Source organism: Condylostylus longicornis, unplaced genomic scaffold, assembly GCF_029603195.1.
Source record: "Condylostylus longicornis isolate FDR11 unplaced genomic scaffold, ASM2960319v2 ptg000109l, whole genome shotgun sequence".
In the NCBI taxonomy this organism is placed as follows: Eukaryota; Metazoa; Arthropoda; class Insecta; order Diptera; family Dolichopodidae; genus Condylostylus; species Condylostylus longicornis.
In genome coordinates this window covers 236,048-256,942 of record NW_026578077.1, presented here as the reverse complement: position 1 = coordinate 256,942, position 20,895 = coordinate 236,048, and the positions used below count along the sequence as shown (strand labels likewise).

The window sequence follows — 20,895 nt, the reverse complement described above, 5'->3', positions numbered from 1 at the left end:
TTCGCTTTGTGCTACCCGAATTCCCTGAAATGCTCACCAGTTAGTTTCGGTAACAACCAGAACTCAAATATGAAATTTCAAGAAATTCCATCAATTTGATCTGTGTATATGGTGAAAAATGTAAAATCGGCCCGCAAATCAGTTCTCGAGCCCTGATCTTTCCAAAACAGTTATATGTTCATTGCTTTAATATGAGGAATTCATATATTAAATTTCAATGAAATCGGTTGATTATTTCTCTTTATATACACAAAAGTGTATATTTTGCCCGTAGTAAACGTCTAGTTGCCGATGCCTGATCTTTCCAAAAAATTTATATGTTCATTGTTTTAATACGGGGAATTCATACATTAAATTTCAATGAAATCGGTTGATTATTTCTCTTTATATACACAAAAATGTATATTTGGCCCGTAGTAAACGCCCAGTTGCTGATGCCTGATTTCTTCCAAAAGTTAGAAATTTTTGCGTATGGTCGAGCAAAGCTTATATATGAAATTTCAAGTAAATCGGTTGAATACTTTCTTCAAAATGGTGAAAAATGTAAAATCGGCCCGCAAATCCGTTTTCGAGCCCTGATCTTTCCAAAAAAATTTATATGTTCATTGTTTTAATACGAGGAGTTCATATATTAAATTTCAATGAAATCGGTTGATTATTTCTCTTTATATACACAAAAATGTATATTTGGCCCGTAGTAAACGTCTAGTTGCCGATGCCTGATTTCTTCCAAAACATACGAATTTTTGCGGACGGTCGAGCTGAGCTTATATATAAAATTTCAAGTAAATCGGTTGAATATTTTCTTCAAAATGTTCAAAAATGTAAAACAGGCCCGCTAAAAAGTGCAGTTCCCGAGGCCTGATATATACCAAAAGTTGATCGATCCGTGCCATGGTGGAAACAAACTTACATATAAAATTTCATCAAAATCGGTTCAGCCGAACTTGAGATACACGCGTGCACACACAGACCGACAGACCGACAGACCGACAGACGGACAGACCGACAGACCGACAGACCGACAGACCGACAGGTTGCTAAAAATAGTTTATTTACACTTCCCTACTATGGAGAAGTACGTTCCCACCGAAAACTCGATATGCAAAATTTGTTGCCATCACATAACCTACCTATTGTTTACACAATACGGTCGGTAAAAATCTGATGTGGTCAGCACATAACCGACCGCAATGTGTATTGTCTAGTTAAGTGAAAGTGTTACAGAATATTATAAAAATGTCTGTTAAATACTTCTTTCCAATTTTTAGGACATTAGTAAGCTTATAATTAACATACCTAGAAAAATGTAAATTTGGCTCTTAGTAGAGTTTCGCTTTGTGCTACCCAAATTCCCTGAAATGCTCGCCAGTTAGTTTCGGTAACAACCAGAACTCAAATATCAAATTTCAAGAAACTCCATCAATTCGTTCCGTAGATATGGTGAAAAATGTAAAATCGGCCCGCAGATCAGTTTTCGAGCCCTGATCTTTCCAAAAAATTTACATGTTCATTGTTTTAATACGAGGAACTCAAATATTAAATTTCAATGAAATCGGTTGATTATTTCTCTTTATATACACAAAAATGTATATTTGGCCCGTAGTAAACGTCCAGTTTCCGATACCTGATTTGTTCCAAAAGCTAGGAATTTTCACTGACGGTCAAACAAAGCTCATATATGAAATTTCAAGTAAATCGGTTGAATATTTTCTTCAAAATGGTGAAAAATGTAAAATCGGCCCGCAAATCAGTTTTCGAGCCCTGATCTTTCCAAAAAATTTTTATGTTCATGGTTTTCATACGAGGAATTTATATATTAATTTTCAATGAAATCGGTTGATTATTTCTCTTTATATACACAAAAATGTATATTTGGTCAGTAGTAAACGTCCAGTTGCTGACGCCTGATTTCTTCCAAAAGTTAGGAGGTTTCATCGCCGGTAGAGCAAAACTTATATATGAAATTTCAAGTAAATCAGTTCAATATGTTCTTCAATATGCTCAAAAATGTAAAACAGGCCCGCTAAAAAGTGCAGTTCCCGAGGCCTGATATATACCAAAAGTTGATCGATCCGTGCCATGGTGGGAATAAACTTACATATAAAATTTCATCAAAATCGGTTCAGCCGAACTTGAGATACACGCGTGCACACACAGACCGACAGACCGACAGACCGACAGGTTGCTAAAAATAGTTTATTTACACTTCCCTACTATGGAGAAGTACGTTCCCACCGAAAACTAGATATGCAAAATTTGTTGCCATCACATAACCTACCTATTGTTTACACAATACGGTCGGTAAAAATGCAACACAAACGATTTTAAGTGGATCGTTCGTTCACATTAATGTAATTGTTCTAAGCAATAAATTTTATAAATTTTGTTTGGATATATGATATAAGATAAATTATTAAAAGAAAACAAATTAAAAAGAAAGAAAGTAATGATTAAACTTGATTAAATTTGTTACTATTTTAGTGGGTATAGTACCACTAAGAGAATACCAGTTGTGGCATTGGTGGTAACGTTTGTATACCACCTCCAAGTATTATCAACTTTTATTTGGATATGCTTAGTATTATTAATATGACTATAGTACAAATCTGCCAAATGGATTTCATTGACAATTTTTTCGATAGTAATATTCCGATCTACGTAAGGCAAAATTTTACTGTAATATTTTGTTTAGACATTTTCAAATCTTGAAACTAATTTCAATGGTTTATTTGGAGTTTCCGTAATTTTTAACGGTAATTTCAACGGTTTTCTTTCATATTTTGCTACATGGCATACATGACAATTATTTATTACCTTCTGAATTTCAATTTTAAATTTAGGATAATTAAATTTTTCTTTTAAATTGAGGTAAACATTATTAATGGTTTGATTTGCAATGTTGCCGCAGAATAATTTCTTGTAGCTCGAATATTGGGATATACTCCGAACTATCCTCATCAGCTGAGTGAATAGTTGCTCGAGTAGAAAATGCATCTTCAACACCATTTTCATTTGAATTGATTTGATTTGAATCAATATCAAATTGAATTCCTCTAATTTAATCTTCCATCTCTGTAATTTACTATTAGGTTCCCTTAAATTGTGAAGCCATTGTAGGCTTATGATCAGTACGATTAATGTAAATTTTTAAAAAAATCGGGGTACAATAAAATTGGATCTGTAGTGATCAAAAGTTTTAGTTTATTAAAAGCTTCTTTGTACTCAAATTTATCAACATTTATTTGTTTCCCCTTCTTCAAGCAAAAAGTCATGGGCTTGGCAATTTTTGCAAAATTTCTTATAAATTTTCTATAGTAACCCACCAAACTAAGAAAATTTTTTATTTCTTTGGGGGTCTTAGGAATCGGAAATTTGTTGATTGCTTCTATTTTATTGGGATTGGGTTTTATTCCCCCTGGTGTTACTATATGTCCCAAAAATTCCGTTTCTTGTTTCATAAACTCACATTTATTTAACTGTTTTTTCAAATATTTTTTAGCGTCTTTTTAAAATTTTTTGTAAGTAGTCAAAGTGTTCCTCTTTACTCGTACTAAAAATAATTAATCTCGATATTATTATTATATCTATAATAATTATATCGAGATATATAAACATAGCATTGTTTACCTATAAAATCTTTTAAAGTAGAATTTATAAGCCTCTGAAAAGTCGCAGGAGCATTTTAAAGACCGAATGGCATTCTTACAAATTCATAATGTCCACCATTCGTGCTAAATGCGGTCTTTTTTATGCCCTCTTTTTCTATTTCTATTTGATGGTATCCCTTAGCTAAATCAATGGTTGTAAAGTATATACAACGACCTAATTTATCTAAGATGTCGTCCACATTAGGTATAGGAAACCTGTCATCTACAGTGACGTTATTAAGTTTCCTATAATCAATGACTATACGCCATTTTTGTTCGCCGGAATAATCTAGCTTCTTAGGGACAACCCATATTGGAGCCGAATATGGCGAATCACTTTATCTAATTATACCACGCTGTAAAATCTCATCAATTTGTTTATTCACGTCTTGGCGATGTATTTTAGGGTAACGGTAAATTTTTGTGTAAACGAAAATTTCATTTACCGTATTTATTTTGTGTTTTATTTCATGAGTGAATGTTAGATCATCACCTTCCTGATAAAAGGCTTCACCAAATCTTTTTAAAAGTTTCAAGAGCTCGTTTCCAGTTTTATGATCAAGGTGATCACAATTAATACTATCCTCACCCCGAATTACTTCATTATTAAAAATATTTAATTCACTAATAACAACATGATAACCACTTTCTTCATTTACGCCGAAGTAAAGTGGGATTTCATTTCCAGTCCCCAATTTTAAAACTTTATTTTTAAAATCAAATTGGGATTGTAAAGTTAAAAGTATGTTGTTCCCTATTAGTACGTCAAATCTGTCATGGAAGGCAAATTCTACAAACTCCATTTTGTGTACTGAGTCAAACTCGAGGAAACTGTCTATCTTAAATTTCGTATCGCAATAGTGTCACTTAATGTCTTAATTTTAATTAGGATAATTTTAGTTTTAAAAATAGGATTACAAATTTTGGAATCAATGATGCTTATAGAAGCACCAGTATCTATCATGAACCGTAAGGGTCTAAGTTTTGATTGAATTTTCATATAAGGTAAGTTTGGTTGGTTTTTGATCCCGAGGCAGGAATTTGAAAATTTGCCAAACTAATTTGTTTGTTAATTTCGGCACAAGTATAAGCGTTTGAACAATCTGCATCTTTTATTTCCAAATTGTTAGCTCACTGAATGGTAGTCGGTGATGGATCTACATTCATCGGTTGGGACCGCGAAACAACGTTACTTCTGGAATTATTATTATAGTTTTTATAACTAAAATTACGGTTAGTAGAACCTATAAAATTGTGACTGTTGTTTGGAAAATAATTTACACGGTTATTATTAGAACGTAAATTATTTCCAGCGTTATTATTAAAATTAAAATTTCTTTGGTTAGTAGAGTAATTTGGCTTTATTCTATAATTATTTATTAAGTTGTTATTACTAGGATTAGTATTATGTTTACTCTTGTTGTTATTAGTATTAGTATCATTGTAATATGATCTGTTATTTTTGAAAAAAGTTTTATTTGTGTTAGAATTTTTATTATAATTTGAATTAGATGGGTTAAAATCCGCATAATTTGCTTCATAGGGGACTTCAATAACATCTTCTAATGAGGCTGGGTTGCAAAGATGTTTTTCTTTCGCCAAAAATATCTATAAGAATTGTTTTTATTTCAAGCCTGTTTATAACATGGTTGTTTATTTCAACAACTTTTATAGCTCTATCTGTTAATTTGGCTTTAATTCTATTGATCAAAATAATTTGACTATTTTGATCACATTTTGCTATTAGTGGTATTATATTTTCTACTAAATCTGAAAACTTATATAATTCTTCTAACTTACCATTAAAATCAGGGAAGTCCGTTATATATCTCATCAAGTCCAACGTTAGTGTAAATTTTGGTATACTCGGTCTTGCTTGAGGGGTTACAGACTGTATACTGGAGGTACTGTTGCCGTTCGTGATGGAAGTGTTGTTGTTATTTTCCTTTGCACGATGAAATTGAGATGGGGTCAATATGCTATTCTTTTGTTCCATGTTGCTTATTATTTTGTTTATTTTTTTTTATTTTTATAATTATGTTAATAAAGTTTATTATTACTTAAAAGAAAATAAATTAAAAATAAAGAAAGTAATGATTAAACTTGATTGAATTTGTTACAATTTTAGTGGGTAATCTAAAAGAACAATATTTGTATTGTTGTTATTCTTATTAGGGTTTTCAATATGAACGATGTTTGTGTCGTTTTCAGTATTTTGAGTGGATGGAGGTGTAATTATATAAAGGAATATATATAAAAACAAAAAAATATATGAATAAATAAATAAATAAATAAATAAATACGACTTTCACTGGCAGGACATGACAGAGTGTCGTCATGTGAAGGTGTGTCTTCCAACGTGCTCCGGGAGTTCACCGCAGAATTGTTAAAATCACCGCAAAATGAAAAGGAGCCGGGTTCGTGCTATTGCGAATTTCTTCACGGGGCAATACCCAATGAAGTATAACCTGCATAGACTGGGGAAACCGAGCTTCTTCCTATGCAGGTTTTGTGGGGACGGTGACGAAACCGCCGTGCAAATCCTTTGCGACTGCCCGGAATTTGCTGTCCGGCGTCGCAATTGTTTTGGACAGAGTTTCCAGCGTTCGGGAAATGCTGTCCAACTTCTGTAGGGATATCTCCAGCTTTGTACTTGAAATGGGGTTATTATAGATGGAGAGCGTGGGAAAGTTACAATATGCCAGGAATACCTGCGGTGGCTCGGAAGATTCTCCTACCTTACTCGATTCCCTTAAAATCTACAATCTACAATTTACAAATAAATAATTAAATAAAGAAATAAATGAAATTTTGTAAAATGAAAGAAGAAAAAATAAATAATTAAAGAAATAAAGAAAGAAATAAATAGATAAGTAAATATGGGGTCTAGGACGGAATCTAGTATTGTACGACAATTCAGTTCGAAATACATGCACCTCCGAGCCACATAATTTTTTTTGGTTTTTGGAATTTGATCCTTTAGACAAAGGCTTTCTTAAGAGCTTTTTGCACGTTTCGGCCTTCCTCACTTTCGCATCAGTGAACTTTTGCTCGGCCTGTTTCACTTCCTCTTTTTTTGACGTGGGAGCCTCAGTTTTCGCAACACCAACCTTTAGAGCGATTTCTAGCTCCTTAACGAGCTCACGCTCTTTTGCTTCCTCTGAAGTGCGCGTTACCGTTGCTATGTTTTCAGCACCTACGAACCTGCATTACCGCTATCACTCCCATGTTATTTTTCTCTTTACCAAAACAGTTTTTCGTGAGGAAAAAATGGAACATCGTTTTCCGTAGGTCTTCCAAAGTATGACCGTTTACGGAGAAGGTAATGGAGCATTTACTCCTCTTTTTCCTTGTCCATAAGGATAACCCTCTAATACAGAAGCCCATTTTAGAACTAGGATTTTGTTTCTCTATTCCGGCGACAAACTTTTTCCAGGAGAGAGGGGTGTTTGTCCCATTCTGTGGGGCGTAGGTAGAGATATGCTGTCTGGGCATATTCTCTACATCCAATGCAGATATGTTACATCAGTCTCAAGGTTTAATTTTACTACAGATTTATAAGAAATTTAATTTTACTACCTCCGTGTCGGTTGTTGCGGATATCTATCCTTCTCTTTTCGACGATATTAAATTAAAGATGCAAGTCGGCAACCTTGTCCATTTCGTCCATGAAGGGAACAAGTCTTCCCTGATATACGCCGCAACATTTCTCTTAGAGCACCAGTGAAATAGTGTTTTTTTCCTTGATCTTCAACCTCTATTACGCTTGGATAACATGCCCCATGGCATTGCGCTTATGTGTCTCCACCGGATTTGCTGTGGTTTCTTCCACTGGCATAGGAAGAAGTTTTTCTTCTGCGTCGGTAGAAACAAGCTTAGGTTCTGAGGACCCTGGAGCGCCGATTATTTTCAACACCGGTTTTTTCCTTGCTTTTTTTGTTGTTCTTGTTGTCATCGTTTTTATTATTGTTCCTTTTTTTCATCCATTTCTGGTCCCATGAGTAGGGCGCGAAAGTATAGTAATCCATGGAAAAGAACGCCACAATAAAAATAAAATACTGTAAAAAGTTAAGTTGTGAAAATAAATTAATATTTATTCAATATTTACTTAAAATAAAATTAGTAATCCACAGCACAATTTTTTACAGTATTTTATTTTTATGATTATGATTTGTTTTGATTTGTAAATCACCATCGTGTTTTCACTTTGAGAGCACAAGTTTTGTGAGGAAGTTGTCTTAATTACTTTTTTCAAAAACCTTTTAAACCCACAAAAAGAAATTGGTGTCAGCGACCCAAAAAAACAAAAATACGAGTAATATGGCACTGGGTTTTATTATGACATTTGATTGTTATATTTTTTTATATTTCTATTTATTAATTATTACCGACCGTATTGTGTATACAATAGGTAGGTTATGTGATGGCAACAAATTTTGCATATCGAGTTTTCGGTGGGAATGCGCTTCTCCATAGTAGGGAAGTGTAAATAAACTATTTTTAGCAACCTGTATGCAAAATTTGTCGCCTTCACATGACCTACCTAATGTATAAACAATACGGTTGATAAAAATTGACATCAAGAAAATCACTCAAAAAAATTACTTGAAAAAATCATCTAAAAAATTACTTAAAAAATCCCTTAAAAAAGGCCCTCAAAAATACCACTCAAAAAAGTCACTCACAGCTTCCCGACGAAGAGCTGTGTCTAAAGACATGTTAGAGTAATTCAAAAATGTCATCAAAAGTGTGACTGACAAACAAACAAAGCTAACATGCAGCATTGAGCTATTATTATTACAGAAGCAATTAATTGATTAACTATAATTGAAACTAAGCTTTTTTTGATGCAAAACCCGCTATATATAAATAATGCGTATGAAAAACCGCTGATAAATTATTTTTGCGTGTAAATTTCGTGATGGAAGAAATGAAAGTGCTGTATAGCATTTTAGACTAAATCAAAAGATCTCGTTCGCTTCAGTCTTTTTGTTCAAACCGTTTAAATCAAGAGGTCTCGGCATTTGCATACTATTCGAAACGCACGCTATGGTTCATGGCATTGTTTCTCATTTCTTCACTTACTTAGGGGGAAACCCGTATCCCTATGAATGTCACTATTGCGTACGTACCATGGTATTTAGTTGATGTGTGTTTGCTTGGCACAACTTCATAGCTGCAAACCATACGGTCATATGCGCTTTATCATTTGGTTATGTATCAACAGCTTATTGTATGTTACAATCAAGACATTCGCCCTAGGAGCCAATAGTTTTCCCTATATTTGTTTTGTAATTCTGTTCTTTTCTTCTTTACTTGTTCGATTGATAATTAATTTCATTTTATTTAATTCAATTTTAGTTTTAGTGGGTTTGATTGTGAAATTTACATGAACAAATTTGCTTTCATTTAGCTTTATTTTCATTTATTTGTCCATTTACTTATATTATTACTTGCTTCCTGTATTTTTTTTGTCATGCTCGGCTTCGGTAGATTAATTTCTCACCTTTAGTTCGTTTTTTTTTCATTTGAAATAATATTTTCACTGCAATATCTCTAAATTTTCCAAGATTGATATTATCAGTATACGATCTTAAAGGATGTTCGACTTCATATTGGCCAGTTTCTAGTCGTTTTGTTGTTTTTTCGCATAATTTTTCACATATTGCTTCTTTTTTAGTATACAAGGTGATTCAGTATTCAATTATTCGATTTTCGAAAACGCCTGTAATTAGAGGACTGTACTCATATTAGTTATGTTTTTGAATAGACCGTGTGTCCAAGCCATCCAAGCGTTGTCTTTTGAGCGACAGGAGAACCAGTTTCTCCCTTCATTAAACCTTCTATAATTATTTGGGAATGCATGTCTGCACCAATAAGCATACCGATTTTTTGTGATTGGTAAAAATAAGGATCAGCCAATTATATATCGCGAAAATGAGTCCGATTGGCAGTCTTAATATTTCTTTTAGGTACAATACTGGTTGGAATTTTTAAAATTAATGCATTGACTTCAATCTCGAAACTGAAATTAGGTATTAGCGATTTCAAAATAAAATTAGCACTTGAAGTTTGAATTATCGCCAACTCCATTAATAGTTGCATGAATGGTTGTTATCTTTAATTTTAATGTTTGTATTATATGTTCAATGACAAAAGTAGCTCGCGAACCTTGAGGCTCACGCAGTTATTTCTCTTTCCTTGAGGCTATATTAAGGCTCACGCAGTTATTTTTCTTTCCTCTAGGGAAACAAGTTTTGCCAAAGCGGTAGTTAACATACTTTTAGCTACATGCTTTCCATTTACGAAAAAACTTCGAGTTTTGGATTAGCATTAGACATTGGAACGAAAGGAAGACTTTGAAAGTTTAAGCAGTGTTGTTGCACAACTAAATTGTTGACTGATAATTTTGACTGCTTTGCAGCACCATTATGTAAATTTGAATCATTGTTAGATTGATGATACAGAAATGTGTGATGCTAACGCTTACATTGTTGACATGCTTGTTTACTGGGACACTTGAATAATAAATGACCACTACCCAAACAATATTAATACACAAATCTTTACCTTTAACTCCTTCCAACCTTTTATTGAATTTAAGGCCAAAAATATAATTCTTTCGTATATACTATGAAATCGTATATTGTCGTGACGAAACTGTAGTTATTTGGTCCTTAAATAAAACATGTATTTCTGATGACGAAAGTGTTGTCATATTGATGACTATTCACCGTAGTTTTATTCAATGGGAAGAAAATTTCTTCATAATGAATATTAGTTTTTCCATCTGATTTTTTTGTCAGTGAGATGAAAATTTCTTCATAGTAACTAAATCGTAATTTCGTCATTACGATTACATTTTCTTCTTAATGACGAAATCCCTCAGAGGCCCTAATTTCGTCAATATGACTAATATTCGATTATTTTAACAAACATTTTATTCAAATTTAGTTTTTCATATTGAATATTATTTTCATCATATTGTTAAAAAATATCTTAATTAAATTTAATTACTTTCTACGAAAGCTAAAACTGAATTACCAAAAGTGTAGAACACTTTAACTTTTCAGTTTTTATCAATAACAAACTTTGTGTAGCATGTTTCAAAAATTTAGTAATTCATTTTTCAATTTAAAAAAGCAAATTAGATTTAATTAAATTTCTTAATAATATAATGAAAATTATATTCAATTGAAACAAAAGTTACTTTAACATGTCTTTCTCAAAAATGGTATCTTATCTACTTAATACAAATTTTGTCAACTTATTAAGAAAAGTCAAAGTAAAAAAACTGTTTATTAAAGTATCAAAAATTTAATTTCATTTGAAAGTTATTAACTAATTTATAATATACACATAAATATTTTATTGTAGAAAATCAAAATAAAATTATTATTCTTATTTCATTTTTAATAAAATATTTCTTAAATAAATCATATCTTAATCAAACATTTTTTATTTTTATATTTCATATAAATATTTCGCAGCAAATATTTTTTACATAATGTATGTAGAATTTTTTAATATTCTTTATAAACTACTTATAAGTCTTGAAAATATAAATTAAATTATACTCATTTTAGATCATTAATAAGACAATTAACATGAATACTTGCTTTGTCATATTTAGTTTTTAAACTATAAAAATATTTTTATATAAAAAGCCAAACTAAATAACATTCTTTTGGATATTCCAAGTTGAATAAATTAAAAATGTTGAAGCAAATATCTAATGCAGTTGCCACAGAAGTCATTTTGTATTTTAAATCGTCAAAGTAAACAAAAATATCGATTGGTTTCAATAATGTTCCTATGATAAAAATTAGAAGTTGAACAGCAACTTTTTTTTGTTTTATCTTAAGGAGCATCTCCTCCATTTCTCCAGGAGTTGAAACATATGATATCAAAGTGGACTGCGAATCCTTTATGGTACGTCGTACATAACTCTTTACTTTGTTATCAAGTTCAGTTACTTTTGGTGCTGGCAATAAAAGTAACGTCCATCTAAAATATATTCAACTTTAATTATGTTGCTTATGAAAATCTAAGAAAAAATTTATACATTACTTTCGTTTAGATACTTGGCTTCTTTAATCTGCTTTACAACATTCAGACAAGTAGGATCTTTTAGTTTTTCTTCGAAAATATCCAGTGTTTTTCCTTCAAATTCTTCTATGTTGAAAATGGAAAGATCATTAGCCTGTGGATGAAGTTCTTTAAAATCAGTTCTGTAAAGAAAAATCAGAGATTTTTGCAAAACCGATCGCATTTATTATTGATATTAGACTCACCAATATATACCACATAGAATTCTTATATTGGTTCCATCTGTTTAATATTTCTTGCGCTGAGTTCGACTTCAAAATTTCCTTTATTTGAATTTTTTTCGTTTCATTCCAATGGTATTCAAGGTAGCCCCATGTACAATTATTGGAAAATATAATTTCCAAATGTTGGTCAATATTTATTGGCTCTTCCATAAATTCACCTACATGAAAAATATATCCATATTTAAAAGCTCCTTTAAATATTATAAGAGTTTTTCTCAGATTTTTTTACCAATATTTTCAATGCTTTCCACACATTTTCAAAGGTATAACGGTTTCGTCTTGGTATTATGCCACCATTTCTTAGAACTCTATGCTTGTCATAAATTTTTCGTTATGGTTTTTTGCCTGGGACTGTCATAAAATAGTATCCCTTAAGTATGCAAAACGGGTTCATGAAATTATTATGTATAAAAAAATTCTTATCAATTAAATATGATTTTTTATTAATTACCAGAAATTCTTGTGGAAATATTTTTACAATTTCCTCTCCAATTTCCTTAGCTAAAACTGTACTCATGCGTACGTCTTTTTGAATCATATGTGATATAATCAAATTAACAATTATAGCTCGCGAAACTTCGTTTAATTTCAAAGTATTATTATTTTCATACATCTCCATTATAGTGTGGCCTTGTGAGGATGCATTCAAAATACTTTTGACCCTCAAATTTGTGTTGATATCAGGAACTGATTCACCTGTAGAAGTTTCGGTAGCAATTTCATATGCGTTTAAATTCTCCTCAAACAATATACCTAATGCAATTTGATACTTTTTGACCAGCCGCTTTATATGATGTTTTTTCAATTTTTTCAAAATATTTAGATCAATACATTCTTCTATAATTTAAAAAGTGAATATGAATATAAATATTTTTTTAAAACTAAAAAAAATACTTACAATTAGTTTAGGAAAACTAATTGATGCACGAGCCTCTGAGTTGATAACATAGACTTCATTTGGAAAACTCTCAATTAGTTCATATTGTAAATTTTGCATTTTGCAAGTTGGCTGCTGTTAAAAAATGTAAAAATACTATGAATTTTGTTGGATACATGTATATATTTGGGACGGTATTTATTTTAAAAATGTTCACGTAGTCGTATTATTAATTTCCCTTGAATGGTGCGATGGATGTTGATAGGGGAAGTGATAAACTTGTTTATATCAATTAATAAATTTTCAGAAATTATAGTCTTGTCTTCGTCAAATTCGTACGCATGAAGGTGTGGAATAAAAGATTTCACAAGTATCTCATCCAGCAGTAAATATATTTTTGAAGTTTTTGTATCCAAAAATATTTCTTTGATTTCTATTACAGATAGATTAATATTATACAACGTTAAAATATAACTTTGTTTGTATAAAGTTCCTTTGTAAATTATTTTTTTAAGGCTATTATCCCATAGGGAGAAATGTTCAGCTTAGATTTTAACAAATTTAATTTTGTGTTTTAAATAATGTTCTTGTCTTCGTAATTACATATATTCTCTTGCAATTTTAGAAGATAGTGAGAAAACTTTAGCAATATTCTTTCTCGAAGTTATAGAACTTGCATAGGTTTTGATTTCTCTGTGCTTTGCCTCATATCGAAATGTCCAAAAACTTTTTATAGGTCCAGAATTTCGTATTACAGTCGCATAATGTATTAGAAGATGGAGTTTTGGCTTTAGGTTGTCATCAAAAAGTTTTACATATGCATTATGTTACCCGGCGGATTGGGCTACGAAATATCCGCAGTAAGGTATGCTTGTGGTAAGAGTGCACTAAAATCCAAATGAAAATCCAGACGCGGTGGACTCACAATGAGCGGCTCTCTGGTCTGGATTACCCCAGGTGGTAATCCAGTCATGCTGGAAAATCCACACTCTTCGGAGGCTGGTCTCATGGATTCTGGGGGAGACCACTTGTTGCATAGTAGATCAGCGTTGATGGACCCATTTAGAAGGAGATCGGGGGTCATACGATCACCCCCATTGGTGATTGCAGAGAAAAAGGACAGAGTTAAGGATGATAACTCTGAGAAAAAGTCTAATAAGTTTGTGGAAGACAAAAAAATTAAAACCCAAGAGGGTAATATGAAAAGGCATCTCATACAGGAGAATAAATTGGATTCTCAGAACTCGAGAATAACCGAGTTGGAGAGTCTTTGTAAGGTGCAAAGGTACTCTACAAAACGAGTTCTGCAAATTACAGGCAGAGAATGTAGATTTTAAAAATCAAATAAAATCTGCATCAACAGAAAAGAAAAACAAAGATGCGGAAGTTATCGTATATGAAACCGACGAGGAATAACTGGCAAGAGAAACTGACTGGATCCTAAAACCGAATAATGCAAAGAAGCGAAAAATGGAAAAGTCTCCTGAAATAAATTTAGAGAGGACAGTTAAAAAAAAATAATGAAACCAGCCCTAAAATGAAGACTGAAAATCCAAAAAAGCACAAGCCTCCTCCGGTTACATTGAGCAAATTAAGAACTACTCCCACATAGTTAACATATTAAAAGAAGAAAGAGCAAACGTTAAGGTCAATATGACGAATAACGACCAATTAAAAATAAATGTGGAAAATGAAAATGAATACAGATTACTAACAAAAGCTATAAATAAGGCTACACTGGAGTGGCACACGTATGAGAATAAACTGACGACGTCAGTTAAAGTTTTGGCTAGAAACCCATTAATCGTGTAAGCCAGAGGATGTAAAAAAAGAGTTTATTAGCAAAGGCTTTAAATGTCTAGATGTTGTAAATAAAATCAAAAGGAAGAAGGAAAATGGAAAATACATTTCAGTAAAACTTCCGCTCTTTATGTTATCTTTTGACCATTCGGAAGAGATAACCAGGATCTATAAAATAGAATACTTACAGCACATGAGAGTAAAAATTGAAGCTCTTAGAAGCAGCAAATTCATTCCTCAATGCAAGAGATGTCAGAGATTTGGACATACATAAAAGTTTTGCCAAAGAGAGGCTAGATGTGTAAAATGTGCTGGTAATCATATGACAGAAGGACAATTTTCAGTCCCAATGTGTGAACTGCAATGAGGCACACCCTGCTAGCTATCGAGGCTGTTTGGTTGTAAAAGAATTGCAAAAAATGATTTTAATTCGGATCACTCCGCTGTCATATTAAAACTAAGTGCAAAAATAGCTAAAACATTATTTAGGCCCAATTTAACAAATAGCACTACAGATTGGGTGAGCTTTAGATACGAAATAATAAACAATATTGACCTTAATATTAATAAACAATCAAGAGATCAATTAGATGTGGAGTTAGAAGGATTTATTAAAATCATACAAAGAGCTGCATGGAACAATACAAAAATGTCAAAGTACAAACTGACAGCAAATAGCTATCCTCGAGAAATAACTGATTTAGTAGGTGAAAAGAGAAGGGCCAGACGTAGATGGCAACGTTCGCGTCACCCTGATGATAAAACTGTTTTAAACAGACTTTCCCAGGTGCTTAAAAGAAAAATCCAAGAATTTAAATTGGCAACATACGAAAATTATATAAAGAATTTGTCAGCTACGCAGGAAACAAATTATTCCTTATGGAAGGCGGCAAAGAGCAAAGAGAGACGGATTAGGTACGCTCCGCCACTGATGAAAGCAAATGGCGAGGAGCAATATAGAGAAGGCCGAATTGTTTGTTGATCACTTGGATATATTCACGCCAAACGGAATAACATCAGATGTAAGTTCTAGATAGGTAGAATCTATCGCAAATGGAGCAGGCAGCATAGCTCCACTTACTCAATGAGAAGTTGCGGAGGAGATAGGATCCCTGAAGTTAAAAAACTCGCCAGGTTTTGATCTTATTACTGCGGAAGTACTGAGAGGGCTACCGGACAAGGCATTGGCACATCTGACGAGAATCATGAATGCAGCTATAGATTTAAGATATGTTCCTTGTGCTTGGAAAGTCACGGAAGTAATTATGGTGCCCAAACCCGGGAAATCCTTGAGGGAAACAAAGTCTTACAGGCCCATTTCACTGTTACCAATGATATCTAAGCTTTTTGAAAGGCTGCTACTAAGGAGATTGAAACCAATAATAGAAAATAGGGGCCTAATACCGAAACATCAATTTGGTTTTAGAAAAAACAATTCTACAATAGACCAGGTCCATAGAATAACTAATATTATAGAAAACAGCTTAGAAAATAAGGAAATCTGTTCTTCTATGTTTCTAGACGTAGCACAGGCATTCGATAAGGTGTGGTACAGGGGCCTTATACTTAAGTTAGGGCAAATGTTACCATCGTCATTTGTAGAAATTTTGAAATCTTACTTAGATGATAGATTATTTAGAATTAAACAAGATGCTGAATACTTCACGCTAAGAGAAATAAAGGCAGTATATTGGGCCCAACGTTGTACCTGCTTTACACGAGTGATTTGCCACAAATAGAAAATGCTACGATAGCCACTTTTGCTGACGATACTGCAATATTGGCAGTAGGAGCGAACACTGATGATTCAACCAAAAAATTACAGTAGGCAATTAACAAAATAAGCCAGTGGACTAGAGATTGGAGGGTGAAGTTGAATGAAGCAAAATCGGTTCACATAAACTTCACTAATCGGAAAATAGTGAATCCACCACAAATTAACGTAAATGGAACTAATGTAGCGATCCATAACTCAACAAAATACCTAGGAATTACTTTAGATGTCAAGCTAAAGTGGAAAAAGCATATAAAGAAGAAATACATAGAATTAGAAAATAAATATAGAGAAAATTATTGGCTCCTAGGTCGTATTTATAGACAAATCATTAAACCAATATGGCGATATGGCATTCAGCTGTGGGGTTGTGCCAAGAAGACTCACATTAACAAAATTCAAACCTTTCAGAATAAAGTTCTACGGGGCACGGTAAATGCGCCATGGTATATACGTAACAGTGATATCCACAGGGACTTAGGAATTCTTTTGGTTGTGGATGAAATTAGGAGTTGTGCTACAAAGCATAGGGCTCGTCTAGAACAGCATGTAAATATGGTAGCAGCTCGGCTGCTAGACAATGGCGTTATGACAGAAAGACTTAAACGAACAAGACCATTCGATTAAACATGAAATACCAATTTCCTTATGGAAGGTATTTAATTCCTGCACAGAAAAACCAAGTTAACGCGGAGGTAATAGTTGGTCTTTAGGACGAGTTTTGTCCGTTCAAAATTTAGGTGATTTTTTAGGGTAGGGGTCACGCTCCCCCACTGTCGGGGAAAAAAGGCAGATAGAGCCGTCCTTCGTCTTTCGAGATTTTTTCACCTAGTAGAAAAAAAAAATTTGCATTGATGTTATGTATTCTTATGTTGTTCGATCAATTTCTGTAGTAAGGTAATTTCATCATTGCTGAAACTATAATTTAAGAAAACGTCAACCAGCTTTAGAAATCGGAGAAAAAAATCCGAAACAGGATCATTGGCTGGTACTACGAGTAGATCGCCTATCATAAGTGGAAAAAAGTTTCTGCTTAGCTGTCATTTTAAGTTTCAATCACTTGAGATGATTTAAACATATAGTACCAGAAATATTGCCTATTTGTAAATGTCCGTAATTAAAATTTTGCTTTCGTTAATTTAATTCTTCAAGAGAAAATATTTTGATGGTAGTTGTGCAGTATTTTATTATATGACATAAATTAATTACAATAAAAATATTGCCTTCAAAAATGTCGTACATTAAGTCAACTGCGAAATTTACTGTTACATGAAAAGATGCTATTTTATTTAAGACTGAATTTTGAAAAATTCCTGTTTCTTCATATGAATTTATATCTATGTCCATTTCATAGTTCTCAAGAGTTCTCAGTAGTGTAGAATCTTCAATAGCAAAAGTTTGTGTTTGTTTTTTATTCATCTTGCAGAAACGACAAAAATATTTGCAGGAAAATGACTTACTAAAATCGCAAATACAGTTTATACCTAAGTTGTCACCTAGAATGAGTCCTAAAATAAATTTCACTTTCATAGAACCTTTTGTAGTTTCTTTGAATTCCTTCGTTTCTAGATAGTCAATTATCACTCAAGCACTCATCGTTTCCAAAAAGCTTCATGTCTAAAGATTTTATAAATCCAGCAATAAATATGTCTCGATTTTTGGATTTTTGTATTTTGGAGGAAAACATATGGATTCACAATGTATTCCTAAAGAATTATTAAATCGTCGAAGTATAGAAAATACGGAATGCATATACTATTTTCGTATTTCTGAACTTTTTTCCGCCAAAGTAATCCATGAGTAAAGTTTGAAATGCTATCTGTATTATCGGAACTTTTTGTTATATTTTCTAAAGTTTCACTTAAAATATTTTTTAAATTGAAATTTCAGAGGGAGCAGCACTTTTTTGTGATCTCATCATTATAATTCGATTCTTCATTTTTAGCACTTTTCCAAAAATTTTTTGAAAAAAAGTGCTTATTAGTTTCACTTTGTCCGTTCGTCCGTTCGTCCGACCGTCCGTCCGTCCGTCATTCCGTCCGTCTGTCCGTGTGTCTCTTTACAAAACTTCTACACCCTTGAAGATAGAAAGCTGAAATTTTGTATGTACATAGATCTTTACTAGAAATTTTTACCTTTCTCTCCCCTTCTGGAAGTTATATCCCCCCAAAACCCTAAAAATGGCCTTTTTTTAACTATTTGTTGTAATGAAACCATAAGAATTTTTGAAATTTTGCAAACTCAGAAAGGCAGAGGTTTGCTTTCCCTAGCGCGGTATACTATAGTTAAACTTTAGAAAAACAAAATGGCCGTCCAAATTTACCGTTATCTAAAGTCTTTTTTTTTCGAAATTTTTGATTTCGTTTTTCTTCTAGACCCCAGCTTCTAGAAGCTTAAAATTTTAGAGTCTTTTAGACATTAACAAATAGTTCATTTCGTTAGAAGAAATTATTTTCCATCTCCACCCCCTCTCAAGTTATCGCCTCTTGAAATTTATAAAATTTGAATTTTTGACACCTTATATTTCTGAAACATGTAAGCATCATCCCAAAAATATGCAATCCCAGAAATAGTTTTGTATATGAATGAAAATAATTTTAATAGTGGTATACATAGACTGCAGAATTTTCACTTGTTGAAGGGAAAAGTGCTACTATACAAACCATTGGTTTGACCCAACTTTATTCTGTACTAAATTTATGCTTGAATTGATATTAAATTGTATTAGTTCATCGCAATATTCATTGTTTTTTAACAACTTTCGTAATAAAAATTCGCTTTTGTTAGTTTTAAATGGATCAGAAACAACATTTTCAATTTACTTATTAGAGCATCCTTTTGATTAGCATTTATTTTAGAAGAAGCAATTACTTTTAAACAAGAAGAAATCGGCTTAAAAAATTTATTAAATATTAATTTTTGCATTGATCTACATCTCGTCTAGCTGAATGATTGTTTTCATATAATCTACGTCTGAATTTATTAGCAAACTGTTCCCATGAAGCCAATATCTGTGAAGCTGAAGCAAATGTATCAGGTAATTCTTGTACAGGCATCTCAGAATATTCGAGATTACTTTTATAAATAAAAAATTTATTTTTTCTTTCCCAATGTTGGTAATAAGATTTTAAAGTACCAAACAACTGATAGCACCCTTCTTCACAACATTCAATTTCTGATATATTTAGAATGCTGTGAAAATATTTAAAATGTAATTTTAACGAGGTATATGTAAAATCAGATTTTTTACATATAAAACACGTTGTCATTGTTAGCGATCAATCTAAATGTTTATTATATGTATATTGTGAAATTATTTTTTTTTATAAAAAATGCTCATATAAATTCAAATAAAACATATAAATTTCAATTTATGAGAATGCAAAAAGTTAAAAATAAACAGGTATAATAAAAAATATGTAAAAAATTTTATAAAAACAAAGTTACATGAAAATGTTTGAAACAATCCAGTAATTTTACCTATTTCATTTTATTTTTATTTTATATTTCAACTTCAAGTAAACTATTTTTAATATTATATTAATAATTTATTTTTATTATCACTATATAATAATTTTTCAAAATAAAATTTAATTTTTTGTAACACCTTTCTAAAACACTTGTTACACTTTAACAATCTGAACGTAAATGAAAGAAAGTAAAAATAAGAGTCTTCTAATGTTTGATTTGTTATTCATTAGGAAGAAATCGTAGACATGATTACGAACTCTTTCGTCATTTGAATTATTGTTATTCCATATGACGAACCTTTCTTCAACTTAAATATTTGCATTAAATGTTTACAAAAATTACAAATGTTGTATGTACTATGAAGAATTTTTTTTCATATGGAAGAAATATTCTTCGTTAATGTAACAAAATTTTCTTCACATTAAAATTTACCGCTACAATTTCATTTGATGGTTTATTTCGTCGCTTGTATGAAAATATTTTCAAAATAAATAATTTGGTTTATCAGGATGAAAAAAGTTTCGTATTTGTGAATAAGTTTGTTTGGGCAAAAAAATTGTTTTTCGACTTACGAAAATTTAGTTATAAGAACGTAATTTTATTTATATGGAAGTATTTCATTCAAGTTGACAAAAAATAATTTTCACATTGAAAAATTCATCGTTAAGATTTTGAAGAACCTTTTTCGTCATAGTGACCTACACTAATTTTTTCAGTATACTGTCCAGCGCTTTATCGACTGAGGCTTCAAATCCCGAGGTATGAACCTTCTGTAATTAAGTGCTTCCAAGGTTCGAAATCTTATCTCGAAAAAATTCTTTAAGCGTCTTCCAACGTCATAAATTTCTTGTTTTACTGATTTCTGGCTCCCACAGCTTATGACAACCTTGTGGAAGTTTTTGAATAAGCAAGAAAGAGATTATTGGATCGCAATTGGTAATGTCAACATCAAGGTTCTTTAACGCTTGTAAGGATTCAGAGATTGTATGA

General features: G+C 31.9%; 1 protein-coding gene and 1 long non-coding RNA gene across 3 annotated transcripts in view; one reads left to right on the top strand and one right to left on the bottom strand.

Moving 5' to 3' along the window:
• Positions 1–20,895, top strand: part of LOC129614445 (uncharacterized) — a 122,027-nt gene that overhangs the window by 94,578 nt on the left and 6,554 nt on the right. The window lies entirely within an intron of this gene.
• On the bottom strand, positions 11,521–12,550 carry LOC129614446 (uncharacterized). 2 transcript variants are annotated; one of them, XR_008697379.1, is made up of 5 exons: positions 12,435–12,550; positions 12,213–12,353; positions 11,945–12,141; positions 11,716–11,881; positions 11,521–11,657 (listed from the first exon to the last, which is right to left on the bottom strand). It is a non-coding gene; the product is annotated as an uncharacterized LOC129614446 (long non-coding RNA). The 2 variants fall into 2 exon arrangements; XR_008697378.1 differs by having other exon boundaries at positions 11,721–11,881.